The sequence below is a fragment of the Mustela putorius genome, unplaced genomic scaffold (genome assembly GCF_011764305.1).
Source record: "Mustela putorius furo isolate JIRA1106 unplaced genomic scaffold, ASM1176430v1.1 tig00000253_pilon_pilon_pilon, whole genome shotgun sequence".
NCBI lineage: Eukaryota > Metazoa > Chordata > Mammalia > Carnivora > Mustelidae > Mustela > Mustela putorius.
Genome location: NW_025421329.1, coordinates 5,362,993 through 5,387,110, shown reverse-complemented (window position 1 = coordinate 5,387,110; position 24,118 = coordinate 5,362,993).

The following is a 24,118-nucleotide window of genomic DNA, read 5'->3' as shown; positions in this document are numbered from 1 at the left end:
AGCCTACAAGTGGTAGATCAGAAAGGAACAGAGACCATATACAGTAACAGTCACCTTACAGGCAATACAATGGCACTAAATTCATATCTCTCAATAGTTACCCTGAATGTTAATGGTCTAAATGCCCCTGTCAAAAGATACAGGGTATCAGAATGGATAAAAAAACAAAACCCATCTATATGTTGCCTACAAGAAACTCATTTTAAGCCCGAAGACACCTCCAGATTTAAAGTGAGGGGCTGGAAAAGAATTTACCATGCTAATGGACATCAGAAGAAAGCAGGAGTGGCAATCCTTATATCAGATCAATTAGATTTTAAGCCAAAGACTATAATAAGAGATGAGGAAGGACACTATATCATACTCAAAGGGTCTGTCCAACAAGAAGATTTAACAATTTTAAATATCTATGCCACCAACGTGGGAGCAGCCAACTATATAAATCAATTAATAACAAAATCAAAGAAACACATCAACAATAATACAATAATAGTAGGGGACTTTAACACTCCCCTCACTGAAATGGACAGATCATCCAAGCAAAAGATCAGCAAGGAAATAAAGGCCTTAAACGACACACTGGACCAGATGGACATCACAGATATATTCAGAACATTTCATACCCAAGCAACAGAATTCACATTCTTCTCTAGTGCACATGGAACATTCTCCAGAATAGATCACATCATCAGTCCTAAATCAGGACTCAACCGGTATCAAAAGATTGGGATCATTCCCTGCATATTTTCAGACCAAAATGCTCTAAAGCTAGAACTCAACCACAAAAGGAAGTTTGGAAAGAACCCAAATACATGGAGACTAAACAGCATCCTTCTAAAGAATGAATGGGTCAACCAGGAAATTAAAGAAGAATTGAAAAAAATCATGGAAACAAATGATAATGAAAATACAACAGTTCAAAATCTGTGGGAAACAACAAAGGCAGTCCAGAGAGGAAAATATATAGCGGTACAAGCCTTTCTCAAGAAACAAGAAAGGTCTCTGGTACACAACATAACCCTACACCTCAAGGAGCTGGAGAAAGAACAAGAAAGAAACCCTAAGCCCAGCAGGAGAAGAGAAATCATAAAGATCAGAGCAGAAATCAATGAAATAGAAACCAAAAAAACAATAGAACAAATCAACGAAACTAGGAGCTGGTTCTTTGAAAGAATTAATAAAATTGATAAACCCCTTGCCCGACTTATCAAAAAGAAAAGAGAAAGGACCCAAATAAATGAAATCATGAATGAAAGAGGAGAGATCAAACCAACACCAAAGAAATACAAACTATTATAAGAACATACTAAGAGCAACTCTACGCCAATAAATTTGACAATCTGGAAGAAATGGATGCATTCCTAGAATCATATAAACTACCACAACTGAACCAGAGAGAAATAGAAAGCCTGAACAGACCCATAACCAGTAAGGAGATTGAAACAGTCATTAAAAATCTCCAAACAAACAAAAGCCCAGGGCCAGAAAACTTCCCGGGGGAATTCTACCAAACATTTAAAGAAGAACTAATTCCTATTCTCCTGAATTCCTATTCTCCTGAAACTGTTCCAAAAAATAGAAATGGAAGGAAAACTTCCAAACTCATTTTATGAGGCCAGCATCACCTTGATCCCAAAACCAGACAAGGATCCCACCAAAAAGGAGAGCTATAGACCAATATCCTTGATGAACACAGATGTGAAAATACTCAACAAAATACTAGCCAATAGGTTTCAACAGTACATTAAAAGGATTATTCACCACGACCAAGTGGCATTTATTCCAGGGCTGCAAGGTTGGTTCAACATCCGCAAATCAGTCAATGTGATACAACACATCAATAAAAGAAAGAACAAGAACCATATGATATTCTCGATAGATGCTGAAAAAGCATTTGACAAAGTACAGCATCCCTTCCTGATCAAAACTCTTCAAAGTGTAGGGATAGAGGGCACATACCTCAATATCATCAAAGCCATCTATGAAAAACCCACCGCAAATATCATTCTCAATGGAGAAAAACTGAAAGCTTTTCCGCTAAGGTCAGGAACACGGCAGGGATGTCCATTATCACCACTGCTATTCAACATAGTACTAGAGGTCCTAGCCTCAGCAATCAGACAACAAAAGGAAATTAAAGGCATCCAAATCGGCAAAGAAGAAGTCAAATTATCACTCTTCACAGATGATATGATACTATATGTGGAAAACCCAAAAGACTCCACTCCAAAACTGCTAGAACTTATACAGGAATTCAGTAAAGTGTCAGGATATAAAATCAATGCACAGAAATCAGTTGCATTTCTCTACACCAACAACAAGACAGAAGAAAGAGAAATTAAGGAGTCAATCCCATTTACAATTGCACCCCAAACCATAAGATACCTAGGAATAAACCTAACCAAAGAGGCACAGAATCTATACTCAGAAAACTATAAAGTACTCATGAAAGAAATTGAAGAAGACACAAAGAAATGGAAAAATGTTCCATGCTCCTGGATTGGAAGAATAAACATTGTGAAAATGTCTGTGCTACCTAAAGCAATCTACACATTTAATGCAATTCCTATCAAAGTACCATCCATCTTTTTCAAAGAAATGGAACAAATAATTCTAAAATTTATATGGAACCAGAAAAGACCTCGAATAGCCAAAGGAATATTGAAAAAGAAAGCCAACGTTGGTGGCATCACAATTCCGGATTCAAGCTCTAAAACAAAGCTGTCATCATCAAGACAGCATGGTACTTGTACAAAACAGACACATAGATCAATGGAACAGAATAGAGATCCCAGAAATAGACCCTCAACTCTACAGTCAACTAATCTTCGACAAAGCAGGAAAGAATGTCCAATGGAAAAAAGACAGCCTCTTCAATAAATGGTGTTGGGAAAATTGGACAGCCACATGCAGAAAAATGAAATTGGACCATTTCCTTACACCACACACAAAAATAGACTCAAAATGGATGAAGGACCTCAATGTGCGAAAGGAATCCATCAAAATCCTTGAGGAGAACACAGGCAGCAACCTCTTCGACCTCAGCCGCAGCAACATCTTCCTAGGAACATTGCCAAAGGCAAGGGAAGCAAGGGCAAAAATGAACTATTGGGATTTCATCAAGATCAAAAGCTTTTGCACAGCAAAGGAAACAGTTAACAAAATCAAAAGACAACTGACAGAATGGGAGAAGATATTTGCAAACGACATATCAGATAAAGGACTAGTGTCCAGAATCTATAAAGAACTTAGCAAACTCAACACCCAAAGAACTAATAATCCAATCAAGAAATGGGCAGAGGACATGAACAGACATTTCTGCAAAGAAGACATCCAGATGGCCAACAGACACATGAAAAAGTGCTCCATATCACTCGGCATCAGGGAAATACAAATCAAAACCACAATGAGATATCACTTCACACGTCAGAATGGCTAAAATAAACAGGCCAGGAAATGACAGATGCTGGCGAGGATGCAGAGAAAGGGGAACCCTCCTACTCTGTTGGTGGGAATGCAAGCTGGTGCGACCACTCTGGAAAACAGCATGGAGGTTCCTCAAAATGTTGAAAATAGAACTGCCCTATGACCCAGCAATTGCACTATTGGGTATTTACCCTAAAGATACAAACGTAGTGATCCAAAGGGGCACGTGCACCCGAATGTTTATAGCAGCAATGTCCACAATAGCCAAACTGTGGAAAGAACCTAGATGTCCATCAACAGATGAATGGATAAAGAAGAAGTGGTATATATACACAATGGAATACTATGCAGCCATCAAAAGAAATGAAATCTTGCCGTTTGCGACAACATGGATGGAACTAGAGCGTATCATGCTTAGCGAAATAAGTCAAGCAGAGAAAGACAACTATCATATGATCTCCCTGATATGAGGAAGTGGTGATGCAACATGGAGGCTTAAGTGGGTAGAAGAATAAATGAAACAAGATGGGATTGGGAGGGAGACAAACCATAAGTGACTCTTAATCTCACAAAACAAACTGAGGGTTGCCGGGGGGAGGGGGTTTGGGAGAAGGGGGTGGGATTATGGACATTGGGGAGGGTATGTGATTTGGTGAGTGCTGTGAAGTGTGTAAACCTGGTGATTCACAGACCTGTACCCCTGGGGATAAAAATATATGTTTATAAAAATAAAAAATTATAAAAAAAAAAAAATAAATGTAAAAATATGAAAAAAAAAAAAAAAAAAAAAAAATCACCAAATTATCTTCCTAGATGGTTGTACATTTTGCATTCCCACCAGCAATGAATGAGAGTTCCTGTTATTCAACATCCCCACCAGCTTTTGGTCTTGTTAGTGTTCTGGATTTTGGTGATTCTAATAGGTGTATAGTAGTATCTTATTATTTCAATTTGCATTCCCTGCTGACATATGATGTGAGACACCTTTCTGTATGCTTATTTTCCACCTGTTTATCTTCTTTGGTAAGGTGTCTACTAAGGTCTCTGGCCCATTTTTAAATTGGGTTGTTCATTTTCTTGTTGAGTTTTAAGATCTCTTTGTATATTTTGGAAAACTGTCCTTTATCAGATACACCTTTTACAAATATTTTCTCCTATTCTGTGCTTTGTCTTCTCATTCTCTTGACAATGTCTTTCAAAAAGCAGGAGTTTTCAGTTTTAATGAATTACAGCTTATGAATGATTCTTTTTATGTATCATGCTTTTGTGTTGTATCTAAAAAGCCATCCCATACCCAAAGTCATAGAGATTTTTTCCTATGTTATATTTATAGTTTTTCATTTTACACTTAGAGATATGACCCATTTTGAGTTAATTTTTGTGAAGAATTTTAAGTCTGTGTCTAGATTTACTTTTTGCATGTGGATGTTCAGTTGTTACAGCACCATTTGTTGAAGAGACTGTCTTTGTTCCATTGTATTCCTTCTGCTCTTTTGTCAAAGATCAGCTGATTGGGGTGCCTGAGTGGCTCTGTGGATTAAGTGTCCAACTCTTGATTTTGGCTTGATCTTAGGGTCCTGCAACTGAGCCCTGCATCAGTGGGAGTCTGCTTGTGTCCCTCTCCCTCTGCTCCTCCGCCTGCTCTCTCTTTCTAATAAGTAAATAAATATTTTTAAAAGGTCAGTTGACTAAATTTATGTGTGTCTATTTCTGGACTCTCTAGTCTGTTCCACTGATCTATTTGCCTATTATCTCACCAATACCACACTGTCTTGATAACTGTTATTTTTTAGTAAGTCTTGAAGTCAGGCAGTGTCAATCCTCCAACTTTGTTTTAATATTGTGTTGTAAATTCTGGGTCTTCTACCTCTCCACATAAACTGAAAAATCAGTTTGTTAATATCTACAAAACAACTTGCTGGAATTGGAATTGGGATTGTCTTGAATCTAAAGTTCAAGATAGAAAGAATTATCGTCTGACAATATTGAGTCCTCTTATTCATGGATATGTAATATTTCTTCATTACCTTAATTCTTTGATTTCTTTCATCAGAGTTTTATAGTTTTCCTAATATAGATCTTGCACATATTTTATTAAATGTATATAAACTTAATATTTGGTCCACTTGTTCATTGCTGGTATAGAAGAAAGTAATCAAGTTTGTATATTAACCTTGTATCCTAAAACCTTGCTATAACTGTTTATTTGTTCAAGAGATTTTTTCTTCATATGCCTTTGGCAAGTCTTTTGAATTTTCTACATAAATAATTATGTCATTTGTAAACAAAGACAACTTTATTTCTTCATTCTCAACCTGTATAATTTTTTTCATTTTCTTGTCTTATTGTACTAGTTACGCCCTCCAATTTTTTGTTGAAAAGAAACACCCAGAGGGGTACTTTTGCTTTGTTCAGTCTGAGTGGGAAATCTTCTAGTTTCTGACCAGTAAATACTACATTATCTGTAGAATTTTTGTAGGTGTTCTTTTGAGGAACATGTATCTAAAACAACATAGAGTTGTTCTCTATTCTTAGTTTGCTGATTTTTTTTTTTAATCATGAATGGGGGGCACCTGGGCACCTCAGTTGGTTAAGCACCTGCCTTCAACTTGGGTCATAAACCCAGGGTTCTTGGATCAAGCCCTACATCCAGCTCCCTGCTCAGCGGGGAGTCTGCTTCTCTCTCTGCCCCTTCCCCTACTCGTGCTCTCTCTCTTTCATGCTCTCTCTCAAATAAATAAATACATAAAATCTTTTTAAAAATAAAATGAAGGGCATCTTGGTTCTTTCCACAGTTTGGCAACCATGGCCACTGCTGCTATGAACACTGGGGTATAGATGGCCCTTCTTTTCACTACATCTGGATCTTTGGGATAAATACCCGGTAGTACAATTGCAGGGCCAAAGGGAAGCTCTATTTTAAAATTCTTAAGGAATCTCCACACTGTTTTCCAAATTGGCTGCACCAACTTGCATTCCCACCAACAGTGGAAGAGGGTTCCCCTTTCTCTACATCCTCTCCAACACATGTTGTTTCCTGTCTTCCTAATTTTGGCCACTCTAATTGGTTTAATGTGGTATCTCAATGTGGTTTTAATTTGAATCTCCCTGATAGCTAATGATGATGAACATTTCTTCATGTGTCTGATAGCCATTTGTATGTCTTCATTGGAGAAGTATCTGTTCATGTCTTCTGCCCATTTTTTGACATGACTATCTGTCTTGTGTGTGTTGAGTTTGAGGAGTTCTTTATAGATCTTAGATATCAGCCTTTTGTCTGTACTGTCATTTGCAAATATCTTCGCCCATTCCGTGGGTTGCCTCTTTGTTTAGTTGACTGTTTCCTTTCCTGTGCAGAAGTTTTTATCTTGATGAAGTCCCAAAAGTTCATTTTCACTTTTGTTTCCTTTGCCTTTGGAGACATATCTTGAAAGAAGTTGCTGTGGCAAATTCTGAGGTTACTGCCTATGTTCTCCTCCATGATTCTGATGGATTCCTGCCTCACATTGAGGTCTTTTATCCATTTTGAGTTTATCTTTGTTTACGGTGTAAGAGAATGGTTGAGTTTCATTCTTCTACACATAGCTGTCCAATTTTCCCAGCATCATTTATTGAAGAGACTGTCTTTTTTCCACTGTATATTTTTTTCCTGTTTTGTTGAAGATTAATTGACCATAGAGTTGAGGGTCCATATCTGGGCTCTCTACTCTGTTACACTGGTCTATGTTTCTGTTTTTATGCTAGTACCATGCTGTCTTGGTCACAGCTTTGTAGTAAAGCTTGAAATCAGGCAACATGATGCCCCCAGTTTTGTTTTTCTTTTTCAACATTTCCTTAGCGATTCAGGGTCTCTTCTGATTCCATACAAATTTTAGGATTATTTGTTCCAGCTCTTTGAAAAATACCGGTGTAATTTTGATCAAAATGGCATTAAAAGTATACATTGCTCCAGGCAGTATAGACATTTTATTTATTCTTCCAATCCAAGAGCATGGAATGGTCTTCCACCTTTTTCTGTCTTTGATTTCTTTCATGAGTGTTCTGTAGTTCCTCGAGTACAGATCCCTTACCTCTTTGGTATCTTATGGTTCTTGGTGCTATAGTAAATGGAATCGATTCTCTAATTTCCCTTTCTGTGTTTTCATTGTTAGTATATAAGAAAGCAACTGATTTCTGTACATTGACTTAGTATCCTGCCACGTTACTGAATTGCTATATGAGTTCTAGTAATTTGGGGGTTGAGTCTTTTGGGTTTTCCATATAAAGTATCATGTCATCTGTGAAGAGAGAGAGTTTGACTTCTTCATTGCCAATTTGGATACATTTTATTTCTCTTTGTTTTCTGATTGCTGTTACTAGGACTTCTAATACTATGTTGAACAAGAGTGGTGAGAGTGGGTATTATTGTGGTGCTCCTGATCTCAACAGGAAGGCTGTGAGCTTTGTCCCACTGAGGATGATATTTGCTGTGGGTCTTTCATAGATAGATTTGATGAAGTTCAGGAATGTTCCCTCTATCCCTATACTTTGAAGCGTTTTAATCATGAAGGGATGCTGGATTTTGTCAAATTCTTTTTCTGCACCAATTGAGAGGACCATGTGGTTCTTCTCTCTTCTCTTATTGATTTGTTCTATCACATTGATTGATTTGTGAATGTTGAACCATCCTTGTAGCCCAGGGATGAATCCCACCTGGTCACGGTGGATAATCTTTTTAATGTGCTATTGGATCCTGTTTGATAGGATCTTGTTGAGAATCTTAGCATCCATATTCATCAGTGATATTGGTCTGAAATTCTTTTTGGTAAGGTCTTTGCCTGGTTTGGGGATAAGGGTAATGCTGGCTTCATAAAAAGAGTCTGGAAGTTTTCCTTCTACTTGAATTTTTTGAAACAGCTTCAGGAGAATAGGTGTTATTTCTTCTTTGAAAGTTTGGTAAAATTCCCCAGGGAATCCGTCAGGTCCTGGGCTCTTGTTTTTTGGGAGGTTTCTGATCACTGCTTCAATCTCGTTACTAGATATCAGTCTATTCAGGTTGCCAATTTCTTCCTGGTTCAATTTTAGAAGTTAACAGTTTTCCAGGAATGCATCCATTTCATCTAGGTTGCTTAACTCATTGGCATAATAAGACAATGACTTCTGTCTTAAGACATAAGAAGATAATAACTTCTGATGATTGCTTCTATTTCCTTGGTGTTAGTTGTGATCTCTCCCTTTTCATTCATAATTTTATTAATTTTGGCCTATACACTATGGAATATTATGCCTCCATCAGAAAGGATGAATACCCAATTTTTGTATCAACATGGACAGGACTGGAAGAGATTATGCTGAGTGAAATAAGTCAAGCAGAGAGAGTCAATTATAATATGGTTTCACTTACTTGTGGAGCATAAGAAATAACACAGAGGACATGGGGAGATGGAGAGGAGAAGGGAGTTGAACGAAATTGGAGGGAGAGATGAACTACGAGAGACTATGGACTCTGAAAAACAATCTGAGGGTTTTGAAGGGGTTGGGGGTGGGAGGTTGGGTGAGCCTGGTGATGGGTATTATGGAGGGCATATATTGCATGGAGCACTGGGTGTGGTGTGTAAACAATGAATTCTGTTACACTGAAAAGAAATTAAACTTTAAAAAAATAAAATGAAAAATAAATCATGAATGGGTATTAGATTTTTCAAATGTTTTTCTGCACCTATTGATATGATCATGTGACTTTTTTTAGCTTATTGATATGATGAATTACATTAATTATTTCCAAATGTTGAATCAGCATTACATATCTGTGATATATTCCACTTGGTCATTGTAAATAATTCTTTTTTTCCTTTTCTCTTTTGTTTAATTTAAACTCAATTAGCCAACATATTTTATCAGTAATTTTTGGTGTAATTTTCAATTATTCATTAGTTGTGTATAATACCCAATGTTCATCATATCACGTGCCTGCCTTAATAATTCCTTTTATACATTGTTAGATTTGACTCACTAATTTTTTTTAAAGATTTTATTTATTTATTTGACAGAGAGATCACAAGTAGGCAGAGAGGCGGGCAGAGAGAAAAAGAGAGGGGAAGCGTGTTCTCTGCTGAGCAGAGAGTCTGATGTGGGGCTCGATCCCAGGACCCTGAGATCATGACCTGAGCTGATGGCAGAGGCTTAACCCACTGAGCCACCCAGGCACTCCAGATTCACAAATATTTTTGAGGATTTTTTTGCATGTATGTTCATATTGATATGTAGTTTTCTTTTCTTGTAATGTCTTTGTCTGACATTAGTACAGCATAATGCTGACCTCATAGAATGAGTTAGGAAGCTTCTATCTTCTGGAAGAAATTATGGAGAATTGGAATAATTTCTTCCTAAAATGTTTGGTAGAATTCACCAGTGAATCCATCTGGGCCTGGCATTCTCTGTTTTGGAAGGTTATTAATTATTGATTCAATTTGATAAATTGATTGATTCAATATATGAAGACCTAATCAGATTGCCTATTTCTTTTTGTGTGAGTATGGACAAATTGTGTCTTTCAAAGAATTGGCACAGAGTTGTTCATAGTGTTCTTTTATTATTCTTTTAATGTCCATATCATCTGTAGTGATGTCTTCTCTTTTACTTCTGATGTTAATAAATTGTGTATTTTTTTTCCTTAGTTAGCCTTGGAGAGGCTTATTGACTTTATTTTCTTTTCAAAGAATCAGCATTTGGTTTAGTTCATTTTCTGTATTGAGTTCCTGTTTTCAATTTCATTGATTTTTGATCTTATTTTTATTATTTCTTTTCTTCTGCCTTTGGATTTAATTTGCTTTTCTTTTTCTAATTTCCTAGAGAGGAAACATAGATTATTCATTTTAGATCTTTCTTCTTTTCTAATATAAATATTTAATGTTACAAATTTCACTCTAAGTACTACTTTCACTGACTCCTACAAAATCTGCAAAGTTATATTTTCATTTTCATTTAGTTCAAAGCATTTTTAACTCCTCTTGAGATTTCTTCTTTGACTCATGCACTCTCTGGAAGTATGTTAATTAATCTCTAAGTATTTTTGTATTTTCCAGCTATACTTCTGTTCTTAATTTCTAGTTTAATTTCTTTCTGGTCTGAGAATATACACTGCATAATGTCTAGCCTTTTAAATTTGTTAAGGTGTGTTTTCTAACCAAAAATGTGGTCTATCTTGGTGAAATTTCCACATGAACTTGAAAGAATACATATTCTGCTGGTGTTGGATGAAGAGCTCTATAAGTGTCAATTATATCTAGGTAATTGGTAATGCTATTGAGGTCAGTAATGCCCTTACTGCTTTTCTGCCTAATAGATCTGTCCATTTCTGATAGAGAGGTTTGAAGTCTCCAACTGTAATAATGCATTCACCTAGTTCTTGCAATTCTGTCAGTTTTTGCATTATGTAGTTTGACACACTGTTGTTATATGCATATGCATTAAGGATCATTATGTCTCATTTGTTACTATGCAATGCCCCTCTTCATCCCTGAAAATTTTCCTTACTTTGAAGTTTACTCAGTCTGAAATTAATATAGCCACTCCAACTTTCTTTTGATTAGTGTTAGCATGGTATATCTTTATCCATCCCTTTGCTTTTGATCTATACATGTCTCTATATTTAAAATGTTTCTCAAGTGTAAACTCTAAATGGATGAAAGACCTAGAGAAGAAAATAAAAGAAAAGGAAAAAAAGAAAAGAAAACAAAGTCCTAGAGAAGAACATAGGCAGTGACCTCTTTGACATTGGCCACAGCAACTTCTTTCATCACACATCTCCAAAGGCAAGGAAAACAAAAACAAAATGAACTTTTGAGACCTCATCAAGACAAAAAGCTTCTGCATAGCAAAGGAAACAGTCAACAAAAAGAAAGAGGCAACCCAAAGAATGGGAGAAAATATTTGCAAATGACACTACATATAAAGGGCTTGGATCCAAGAACTATAAAGAACTTCTCAAACTCAACACCCAAAAAACAAATAATCATGTCAAAAAATGGGCAGAAGACATGAACAGACACTTCTCAAAGGAAGATATACAAATGGCTAACAGACACATGAAAAAATGTTCATCATCATTAGCCATCAGGGAAATTCACTGACATACCCCCTTACACCAGTTAGAATGCCAAAAACTGACAAGGCAAGAAACAACAAATGTTGGAAAGGTTATGGAAAAAGGGGAACCCTCTTACACTGTCAGTGGAAATGCAAGTTGGTACCGCCACTTTGGAAAACAGTGTGGAGATTCTTCAAAAAGTTAAAAATAGAGCTACCCTATGACCCAGCAATTGCACTACTGGGTATTTACTCCAAAGATATAGATGTAGTGAAAAGAAGGGCCACACACCCCAAAGTTCACAGCAGGAATGTCCACAATAGCCAAACTGTGGAAGAACCAAGATGCTCTTTAACAGATGAATGGATGAAAAAGATGTGGTCCATACATACAATTGACTATTACTCAGATATCAGAAAGGATGAATACTCAACTTTTGCATCAACATAGATGGAACTGGAGGAAATTATACTAAGTGAAATAAGTCAAGCAGAGAAAGTCAATTATCATGTGGTTTCACTTATATATGGAACATAAGGAATAACATGGAGGATATTAGGAGAAGGAAGGGAAAAATAAAGGGGGGGAATCAGAGGGTGAGGCAAACAATGAGACACTTTGGACTCCAGGAAACAAACTGAGGGTTTTAGAAGTGGGGGTGAGGGGATGGGTTAGCCTGGTGATGGATACTAAGAAGGGCATGGATTGCATGGAGCACTGGGTGTTATACACAATGAATCATGGAACACTACATCAAAAACCAATGATGTACTGTATGGTGACTAACATTATATACATACATAGATACATACATTAATTAATTAAAATAAAATAAAATAATGTTTCTTGGGGTTCCTGGGTGACTCAGTTAAGCTGCTGCCTTTGGCTCAGATTGTGGTCTCAGGGTCCTGGGATTGAGCCCCACATTGGGCTCCCTGCTCAGTGGGGAGTCTGTTCCTCCCTGTGTTTCTCAATACCCACCCACCCCTGCTCATGTTCTGTCTCTCTCTCTCTCTCTCAAATAAATTAAATCTTTTTAAAAATTAAAAAAATAAAGTGTGTTTCTCATACACAACATATATTTGAAAATAGTAAACTTTGTTCTGGGTTCCTTTTTTGTCTTCCACTCTTTCTGCCTTTGTGGTTTTAATTGAGCATTTTATATGTTTCATTTTTTCTCCTTTCAGAGCATATTCACTACACTTCCTTTTTAGTGGTTTTTTCTTTTTAGTGGTTACCCTGGAGTTTGCCCTATACATTTATAACTTATCCAACTTTACTTCCAAATAATATGCTGCGCTGTTTCATAGGTAGTGCAAGAGCCTTATAATAACATATCATTGTTATTCATTTCACTTACAAGATCACTGGCTGTGGACTTTATAAGTGCTTCTCTGTGTTTTGCCCCACGCCTTTACATGGTATAGGATGGCTAATGGAGCCTGAAGTTGGGTATTTTGCTTCCTTTAGGTTCCTTAGGTTCTGATAAAACCCCAATAGATTAGGCTCTGGAAAAAGAGCATCTGTGGAGTGCAAATGTTGTTGAGAAGAACAGAATGGTCTTGGGGTTTCAAAAGTGGCTTCTCCAGTAGGAAGCTTGAGGGGATTTTTCTCCATCTTCACTGTGAGAACCTTGTAGAGTTCCTGGAGATAAAACTTGCAAAAGTGTGGGGGTCCCAAAATACCTTGGTCTCCCTGAAGTTTTTATCTCTCAGACTTGCCCACACTGAGTCTCCAGCAAATCACCAATTAAAATTCAAGTTTTCCTACCATGGAACTGGTATCCATGGAGGTTTTTGCTTGGAGTTTCTGAACCAGTAAGTTGTGATTCTCTGTATCCACCTGTCCATCTCCAATTTTGTGGTATCAGTATGCCCTGTGACCTCACTTCTCTGACAAACTAAGAAGAGTTTTTGATTTTTTATTTTGCTCAGATTTTTACTGGTTGTTGAGAGGGAGTGAAGAGTTATAAGTTCCTTACATAAAGACCAGAAATCAGAAGTCAAAGATAATTTTTTCAAAGGTAAAAACTATGGTTCTCATACAGTTATAAAATGAATACACACCAAAAATTAACTTAACTCACTAATTAATGAAGGAACCAGTAAGATGCTGTAATCAGCTCAAAAGAGAATTTTTTAAACTCCCACATATAAAAAAATAAATAAAAATAAAAATAAACCACCCACATATATAGACAATCAAAAATGCTGAAATGAATCTATAAACAGATGCAAAACTGGCCAATACCCACTGGGCAATAATTAATTGCATTGACAATTGCATGAATCGCAATTAATTGACACTATTTATGTTTCTATATAAATGAATTCAAATGACAAGAATCATTTGAATTACTATAGTTTTGCTATAATGTATAGAGCTTCAAGATAGCTCTAAGGCAATGTAAGGCTTAGATAGCCTGGAAGGTTGCCCTAGACAGGATACCCAGTGATCTTTTCCACTAAGTCCAAATTCTTCCAGAAATTTTCCTGGCACAAATGAGCCAGACAATGGTTGCTCTTTTCCTATCATTAGTCTTAATTTCTATTTCAAGTCCCCATTCAGCCTAAACTGCGGAAACTTTATCTCAGTTAACTTGCAGTTACTTTCCAGGGATGGCATCTAAGTTTTGGGGGAGCTAAGACTGGTGCCATTACTGGGAAAGAACCATATGATTTTCAGTGTCATCCTTCCACACTGAAGAGTCCTAAGGTAGGCATCAGCCATACTTATTGTCATGGAGACATCCCTTCTTCCCATTTGTGGTTCTTTCATGTCTAGAAGTTCTTGATGCTATTTCAGTGCCCATTTGGGGTACATAAAAGTTCATTGTCTGGGACTGTGCCATGCTGAAGTATATGAAACTCTGTAAGAGCATCCAAAGCCTTGCCTGCCCAGATACTAGCATTGCCATTTCTACTCTGGTACTTGCCATCTTTCTTAGCCCCACTCTGGCCATAGGGTCCAAGGCCACCCTGTTCATGTAGTCCACACAACCATCAGTGGGGGAGAGGGATTGTCTAATGTCTTCCTAGGACATGATACAGGAAACACAACCCAAAACTCTCACTTTCTGTGAGCTATCTCTCCCTTTCTACCCTGTAAATCCTTATCTAGCCTAAGACGGGAAAAAGTTGCTCCCCTCATGAAGTGTTCTCCTAAATATTTTACCCATTTGGGGAGTCCTTCCCATCCTCCAAAGCACTGAACTTCCAAAATTTAAGAGCCAAGAAGAGAGATTCCTTTCTTTTGTGTTTTGTACTGCCCAGTCCTTGCATGAGTGTAAAGAGCTAGCTCCAGAAGGGAGGATAAATACACAGGAGGAGAGAGAGTGGTTGTTATTTCAAACATAGTATGACCCATACTATGATACCCATAGTATCACCCATGTATGACTCTCAGAGTACAGAGATTGTATCTGAGGTACTTCTGATTCCCATAGCACAATGCCTACTGCCCACAGTAGGAGCCTGACATGGGTCAGTGAATGTGGTATTTAGCACAGAGGCTTTTATTTTAATTAATTAATTAATTGGGAAATGTTAATTTCCCAAGGGAAAAGAATGGACATTATGGTTTAGAGCACTGCTGTGGAGTTGGACAAATGGGCATTCAAAAATTTCATTTCCCAGTTGTGTGAATGTAAGCAAGTTATAGGCCCTTGCTAAAATTCAACTTCCTTACCTTAAAATGAGGAAAATAGTTCTGAATTCACAGGGATATTATGATGACTAATAATCCCTCTTTGTTATATTATGCACATAACATAATGCCTAGCATATAGTAGGCGCTCAATAAATGCTGGTTATTGTTAGTTATCACCATTACTCAGACTCTAGTTATTTTGCCCCGGACCTATCCTGCTCAGACACTCTGTAATAGTGAGTTCCTATAGTGAAGCAGTATGTGCTGCTATGAAAAGAAGCACAGGAATGGCATCATTATATTAACTGTCATCTTATTCAGATGAGACAAGACTTTCATGGGCTCCCAGAGGTAAAAAAGTACAACAGCTACTGTGGTGTGGCAACAATGAAGACAAAGAAGTCTGTACATCAGTCTTGCCATGGGTCCCAGATACAGACAACCTTGCCACCTGTCTGGTCAGAGGTCCCATGCAATAGCAAACTGCAGTGGGGATAGCCACCAAAACCTTGGAAATGTGCTCCCTGAAGCATCCACCTGTACCTAGAGAGAAAGTCAACTCCTGAGACTGCAAATGAGGCCCTGCCCAATTTGAGTTACATAGGGACTTAGATAATGAGTTGTTTAGTTTCAATCTGAAAAGGAAAAACAAAATGGGCTTAGCTCTCGGATACTTCTTGCTAGTAAAATTTTGGCTAATTGAACATAATAATGAAAAATTATTTAAAAATCCAAGCACTGAGATATGACTGCTGTAAAATTAATCCTTTCCTTGATCAACTAGGTAGGATAGAAAGCTGACCATAGCAATGGTCCCTAAGCTTTAGCATACATACAAATCACTGGGGAGGTTCCTAGAAATACATTTTGCTGCACCCCACACCCAGAGTTTTGGATTCCATAGGTCTGGGATGTAGGGTCATCAGATTTGCTAATAAAAATACATGACTCCCAGTTATATTTGAATTTCAGTTAAACAGTCCCAAATATTATAAATACTCAGTCCCAAATAGAACATACTTATACTAAAAAAGAAAAAAATCTTTGTTTTTTTTTTTTTATCGTAACAAATTATAGTTATTTATATGAAGTTCTCGTTTAACTGGGCATACTATGTTATCTGGCAACTGTACTGGGATGGTGCCTGAACATTTGCATGTCTAACAAGTTCCAGGTAATACTGTTGTTGTGGTCTGGGTACCACACTTTGAGAATTGCTAGGCAACTCAGACAGGCTGTCAGCAATTTCCAATTTACCCTAATGGTTGGGACTTCCCACCTGGAGGCAAATACCTAGATACCTTCAGGTGGTGCCTGAAGGCTAGGTAAAGAAAGTGCCTTAAGCAGCTCTTGGTTGTCTTTGTAAATGAGAAGTGGATCTTACAATCTCACCATCTAACCAAAGAAGTTATAATTATTTCAACAACAGAGCTAATCCTCTTGGATAGTGGAAGTTTGATTTTTTTTTTTCAGCTAAGTTTGTGAAGACTTTAGTGGAAATTGGCACTGCTGGCTTTGACAGGAGCTACTGATTTCTTAATAACACAGAGCTGTTCTTTTGCACTTGGAAATCAATCCTCACCTTGGCTTCCTATTGCAGCAACTTTCTGATTGCTACATGACTTCCCTGTTCTCCCTTTGCTCAAGATTAAAGGTGCTGAGAGATGCACATGTGCCTGGTAGGTAATTACTTCTGTTGGCCAAGTGGTTGTTTGATTTTTACAATCAAGCTGAGGCCTGTGAGTTAGAGTTGCACCTTGCTATGGGGACAGTTCATGTCATTTATCTTCCAGGCAAGAGATTGTTTTTTCCCCATTGATTGTATGTTTTTAAATGCACAAACCATACAGAAAGAGTGAAACATTTAATAAAAAGAACCCAAAAGAATACATGCAAGTTGGGATGCCTGGGTGGCTCAGTTGATTGACTGCCTTCAGCTCAGACCATGATCCTGGAATCCCCAGGATCAAGTCCCACATCGGGCTCCCTGCTCAGCGGGGAGTCTGCTTCTCCCTCTGGCCCTTCCCCTTTGCGCACTCTCTCATTCTCTCTCAAATAAATAAATAAAATCTTTTTTAAAAAATAATACATGCACGTGAAAACAACTACTCATCTAGTAATAGATATATAAATATACACATATATAGCAACACTATATACACACACACACATGCTCATATATATATGCATATATGTGTGTGTATATATATATATATATACACAGTGTTCCTTTTTGTGACTGTCCAGTCTTCTCTTATATTTCTATCAGTGACAATCACTGACTTTAAGACCACTGTCTCTGGGTCCCCCAACCAGAGACACTAATTTAATTGGTCTGGGTGTGGCTTGACCAAGGGGAGTTTTAAAATTTCCTCAGGTGATACAACTTAAGCAAATTATTGAACATTATTTATTAAAATTGAACATACAGTCAGCTCTCATTGTTTGCAGTAGTTGTGCCCTATAAAGTCATGATGATTATGAGTTAATAAATACTGAACTGCTGCTCTTGGGGAAAATACAGGTTTAGGCTTCCATGAGCCTCTCATAACATTTTCATCAGCCAATAAATCCATAACCTTGTTTTATGTGTGTTTCTGTTTAAAGACGTCTTATCTTATATATATTGTTGATTCATTTGCATTGAACTCATGGCCAATGGCACTATCACTCATGCCTGAACAAAAGTTATCTAACACATGTATTTTCTCAGTAAGACACATCACAGCCTCTTGATCTTAGGAACATAGACAGTACTTCAACATCTGGCTTGGGGCCATTTTAAACATTGAAATTACCAACAAAAAGCACAGAAATGTAAAAAAAAAAATATGGCACTAAATATATAGTGAAAACGACAGTTGCTTTCAGAATGAGAGCTGAAACAAAAAGGCAGTTTCCTTGTTTGACCTCAGCTGGAAAGAGCAACTCAAATTTTCTGCCACTCTGCACATAGCCACAAATGACTGAGAAAGTGTATGGGTATCTACTTTTGGGGCCACAAATGTATTTTAGCAAATTTATAATACAGAATCTACAAATATAATGAATATTAGCTGTACCTGTGCCCTCAGACCCAGCAAGGCACTTCACTCCTATGAGAGTAACATAGGAGGTAGACATATGAGAGCATATGTCTACCAGAAGGTAAGTATGGAATGCTTAGAGCAGCTCTACTCACAACAATGCAAACCTGGATATAGTCCAAACACCCATCAACAGGAAAATGGATAGTGCGTGATATATTCACACAATGAAATACTAAGTGGCAATATAACTAAGCTAGCTACCAATGCACTCAACAACATGGGTGAGTTTCAAAAGCTAGACACAAAAGACTACACACTTTATACAAAATTCAAGATCAGAAATTAATCAATGGAAGAGAAAAAAGAATAGTGGTTACCTCTAGGGTATTAATGAAAAGGGAAAGAAGACTTTCTTTGGGGTTGCAAGAAATGTTCTGTCTTGATTAGGATAGTGGTTACACCAATACATATGCATGTTAAATCCATCAAGCTCCACACCTAAAATGTATGCACTTTACCACATGTATGATATACCTTTACCCTGACACTTTTTTAAAGCTGCCAAGATGCTGCTAATGTTCAGCCAAACCTGGGAAATACTGCTTTAAAGAAAGTGCTGAGCATCATCAATGCCCTGACCATCCCGAGTTACATTGCCCGTTCCACCCTTAGGATCATAATAGCCTGTAGGATGCTCTCCTCACAGGCCTGACCTTTTAAAACCAGAGAACAAAGGGTAGCTGGAAGGGAATTCAGAAACCATCCACTGCCAGAATGGCTAATTGGTTTCATCCTCAATGCTAACTCAGTTCATTTGTAATGGTTGCCTGGCAGGCAGGATTCAGAGGATTCTGAACCTGCATCCAAACTCAGTAGGCAAGAAGTTGTACAATCAATTAGCACTGTCTGATTTGTGCATGGGTGAGGAGAGATGTGAATACTTGCCTGGCATTTGCCACCAATCTAGTCCAGCTCTCCCTTTTTTCATATGCAGATAGTGAAACCCAGAGAAATGATTTGTCCAACCTCATGCTGGTAGTCAGAGGCAGAGGCATGATTAAACCTAAGATGTAAGTTTACCACTCCATGAGATCCTACAGGATGAATGCTGGGAGAAATGAGCATTAAGAATGAAGAATCAAGAGGAGGAAGCAAGATGGAGAAGTAGCAGACTGAAATATCATTAGGTCCCAGGAGTTCAGCTAAATAGTTATCAAACTATTCCAAACACCTCCAAACTAAACAGGAGATAGAAGAGAAGAAGAGCGGCAATTCTAGAAACAGAAAATCAACAACTTTCTGGAAGGCAGGATGTGTGGAGAAGTGAATCTGAAGCAATGGGAAGATAGACTGGGGGTGGGGGGCATAGGGGCTCCCAGCAAGCAGTGGGGCAGCAGAGCACAAAATGAGAACATTTAGAAGTCTGCTCCACTGCGCAATGTCACTCCAGAGGCTAAGTGGGGGTGGAACTCTCATGGGAACAGTGTGGTCTCAGGTCCTGCAGGGTCACAGAAAGACCAGGGGTGTCTGAGTGCAATAGAGCTCCCAGGTATCAGATTGGGGAAGCTGCCTGCAGAGACAAAGCTGAACAGTGGGCTCTCAGCTCAGGGTGACCTTAAACCATTATCTGAAACACAGTTGACCGACTGATCTTTGGGCAGGGACCCCACAAGTGGCAGATCTGGGGAGACTCACCTTCCTTATCGAGAAGGAGTGGCACAGGAGCAGCAGGAATCTGCTGGGCTTGGAAACTCCAAACAGAGCCGTGCGCCAGAGATAGAAACACTGGTCACAGGTTGGGTGAGCTCGGAGCACAGCCAGAGACCTGGGAGACAGGAGGGATTGACTGCTTTTCTCTGAGAGTGCACTGAGGAGTGGGGACCCAAGCTCTTGGTTCCTCTGGGCCAGAGATTGGGAGGCCACCATTTTCATTCCCATCCTCCAAAGCTCTACAGAAAGTGTTCAGTGAACAAAAGCTCCTGAGAGCAAACCTGAGCTGATTGCTTAGCCTGGACCTTGGCAAGGGTGGTGCAATTCCACCTCAGGCAAAGACATTTGAGAATCAGTGCAACAGGCCGTTCCCCCAGAAGATCAACAAGAACATCCAACCAAGATCAAGTTCACTAATCAACGTGAACTATGGAACTCCCGAACTAGGGGAAAGCAACACATAGAATTCATGGCTTTTTCCCCATGATCCTTTAGTCTTAAAATTTAAAGTTAAAATTTTAATTTTAGTTAAATCAAAGTTATTAAATTAATTAAATTAATAAAGTTAAAATTTTTAAATTTTTTTCCTTATTCTATTTCTTTTAACTTTTCCTCTTTCCTCTTTTAACATTTTCTAACTACTTTATCTTAATAATGCCTTTTTTTAAAAAACAGGCTCAACAAATAAGCAAAACCATATGGTAATTGTGTCTCTCTGCTTGACTTATTTCACTCAGCATAATCTCTTCAAGAGAGGAGAAGGGAGTTGGGGGAAATTGGAGGGGAAACAAACCATGAGAGACTGTGGACTCTGAAAAACCATCTTAGGGTTTTGGAGAGGAGGGAAGAGGGAGGTTGGGTGAACATGGTGGCGGGTATTATGGAGGACACATATTGGATGGAGCATTGGGTGTGGTGCATAAACAATGAATTCTGGAACACTGAAAACAAATCAAAAAAATTAATAAAATTTTTTTTAAATATTAAATTTTCATTCTTGCAGTCATGTTTTGTCCCTTCATTGTATTTAACTTTATTTTTTGTACACATATAGGGTTTTTTCCTTGAAAATTTTAGGATACAATTTCTTCTAATAGAACAAAATATACCCTAAATCTAGCACATGGCTTTGTTTTAGTCTCCAGCCTGATCACATTCTCTCCTCTCCTTTTTTCCTTTTCCAACCAACTTATCAATTCCTTTTTTAGGATCTTTTTTAAATTTTCATCTTTGCAGTCATACTCCATCCCTTCATCATGTTTAACCCTTTTATATATATATATATGTAAATATTTCTTTCCTTAAAATTTTGGGAGGTAGTTTCTTCTAAGAAACCAGAATACACCCAAAATTAAGTGTTCTATTCACCAGTCTAATATACATATTTTTTTATTTTTATTTTTCCTCCTCCCTTCCCACAGTTTCCCATCTCCTCTGATTTGGTTAGCATATATTTTTCTGGGGTCTTTGCCATCCTTTTGGTATTTTATTCTCTCATTCATATATTCTTTTTTTTTAAGATTTAATTTATTTATTTGACAGACAGAGATCACTAGTAGGTGGAGAGGCAGGCAAAGAGAGAGAGAGAGAGAGGAGAAAGCAGGATCCCTGCTGAGCAGAGAACCTGATGCAGGGCTCGATCCCAGGACCCTGGGATCATGACCTGAGCCGAAGGCAGAGGCTTTAACCTGCTGAGCCACCCAGGCGCCCCTCGTTCATATATTCTTATCTGGATAAAATGACAAGGTGGAAAAACTCACCACAAAAAAAGAAAAGAAAAGAAAAGAACAAGAGGCACTACTTATGGCTAGGAATCTAATCAAATGGACATTGGTAATACATCAGAACTAGAGTTCAGAATGATTATCAGGGTGCTAGCTGGGCTTGAAAAAGGCCTGGAAGATATTAGAGACTCCCTTTCTGGAGAAATAAAAGAACTAAAATCTAACCAGTTTGAAATTTAAAAAAGGTATCAATGAGGTGCAATAAAAAATGGAGGCTCTTATTGCTAGGATAAATGAGGCAGAAGAGATAATTATGATAAAGAAGACCAAATGATGGAGAATAAAGAAGCTGAGCAAAAGAGAGATAAACAACTACTGGACCACAAGGAGAGAATTCTAGAGGTAAGTGATACCATAAGATGAAACAATATTAGAACAATTGGGATCCCAGAAGAAGAAGAATGAGAGACAGGGGCAGAAGGTATATTGGAGCAAATTATAGTAGAGAATTTCCCTAATATGGAAAAGGGAACAAGCATCAAAATCCAGGAGGCACAGAGAACCCCCCTCAAAATCAATAAAAATAGGTCCACACCCCATCATCTAATAGTTAAACTTACGAGTCTCGGTGACAAAGAGAAAATTCTGAAAGCAGCTCGGGAGAAGAAGTCTGTAACAGACAATGGTAGAAATATTAGACTGGCAGCAGACCTATCCACAGAGACCTGGCAGGCCAGCAAGGACTGGCATGATATATTCAGAGCACCAAATGAGAAAAATATGCAGCCAAGAATACTATAATCAGCTAGGCTGTCATTGAAAATAGAAGGAGAATCTGTACCCCAATGTTTATAGCAGCAATGGCCACGGTCGCCAAACTGTGGAAAGAACCAAGATGCCCTTCAGCAGACGAATGGATAAGGAAGATGTGGTCCATATACACTATGGAGTATTATGCCTCCATGAAAAAGGACGAATACCCAACTTTTGTAGCAACATGGACGGGACTGGAAGAGATTATGCTGAGTGAAATAAGTCAAGCAGAGAGAGTCAATTATCATATGGTTTCACTTACTTGTGGAGCATAACAAATAGCATAGAGGACAAGGGGAGATGGAGAGGAGAAGGGAGTTGGGGTAAATTGGAAGGGCAGGTGAATCATGAGAGACTATGGACTCTGAAAAACAATCTGAGGGGTTTGAAGTGGCGGGGGGGTGGGAGGTTGGGGTACCATGTGGTGGGTATTATAGAGGGCACGGATTGCATGGAGTACTGGATGTGGTGAAAAAATAATGAATACTGTTTTTCTGAAAATAAATTAATTAATTTAAAAAATTTAAAAATAAAAAAGAGAAAGAAAATAGAAGGAGAGATTAAAAAAAATTCTTCCAGGACAAACAAAAATTAAAAGAATTTACCACAGCAACTTCCTTCAAGATATGTCTCCAAAGGCAAAGGAAACAAAAGCGAAAATAAACTTTTGGGACTTCATCAAAATCAAAAGCTTCTGCATAGCAAAGGAAACAGTCAAAAAAACAAAGAGGCAACTCACGGAATGGGAGAAGATATTTGCAAATGACAGTACAGACAAAAGGTTGATATCCAGGATCTATAATGAACTCCTCAAACTCAACATGCACAAAATAGACAATCATATCAAAAAAATGGGCAGAAGATATGAACAGACACTTCTCTGAAGAAGACATACAAATGGCTATCAGACACATGAAAAAATGTTCATCATCACTAGCCATCAGGGAGATTCAAATTAAAACCACATTGAGATATCACCTTACACCAATTATAATGGCCAAAATTAACAAGAGAGGAAACAACATGTGTTGGAGGGGATGTGGAGAAGGGGGAACCCTCTTCCACTGTTGGTGGGAATGCAAGTTGGTGCAGCCTCTTTGGAGAACAGTGTGGAGATTCCTCAAGAAATTAAAAATAGAGCCTCCCTATGACCCTGCAAATGCACTCCTGGGTATTTATCACAAACGTACAGATGTCATGAAAAGAAGGGCCATCTGTACCCCAATGTTTATAGCAGCAATGGCCACGGTCGCCAAACTGTGGAAAGAACCAAGATGCCCTTCAACGGACGAATGGATAAGGAAGATGTGGTCCATATACACTATGGAGTATTATGCCTCCATGAGAAAGGACGAATACCCAACTTTTGTAGCAACATGGATGGGACTGGAAGAGATTATGCTGAGTGAAATAAGTCAAGCAAAGAGAGTCAATTATCATATGGTTTCACTTATTTGTGGAGCATAACAAATTGCATGGAGGACATGGGGAGTTAGAGAGGAGAAGGGAGTTGGGGGAAATTGGAAGGGGAGGTGCACCATGAGAGACTATGGACTCTGAAAAACAATCTGAGGGGTTTGAAGTGGCGGTGGGGGGGGGAGGTTGGGGTACCAGGTGGTGGGTATTATAGAGGGCATGGATTGCATGGAGCACTGGGTGTGGTGAAAAAATAATGAAGACTGTTATGCTGAAATTTTAAA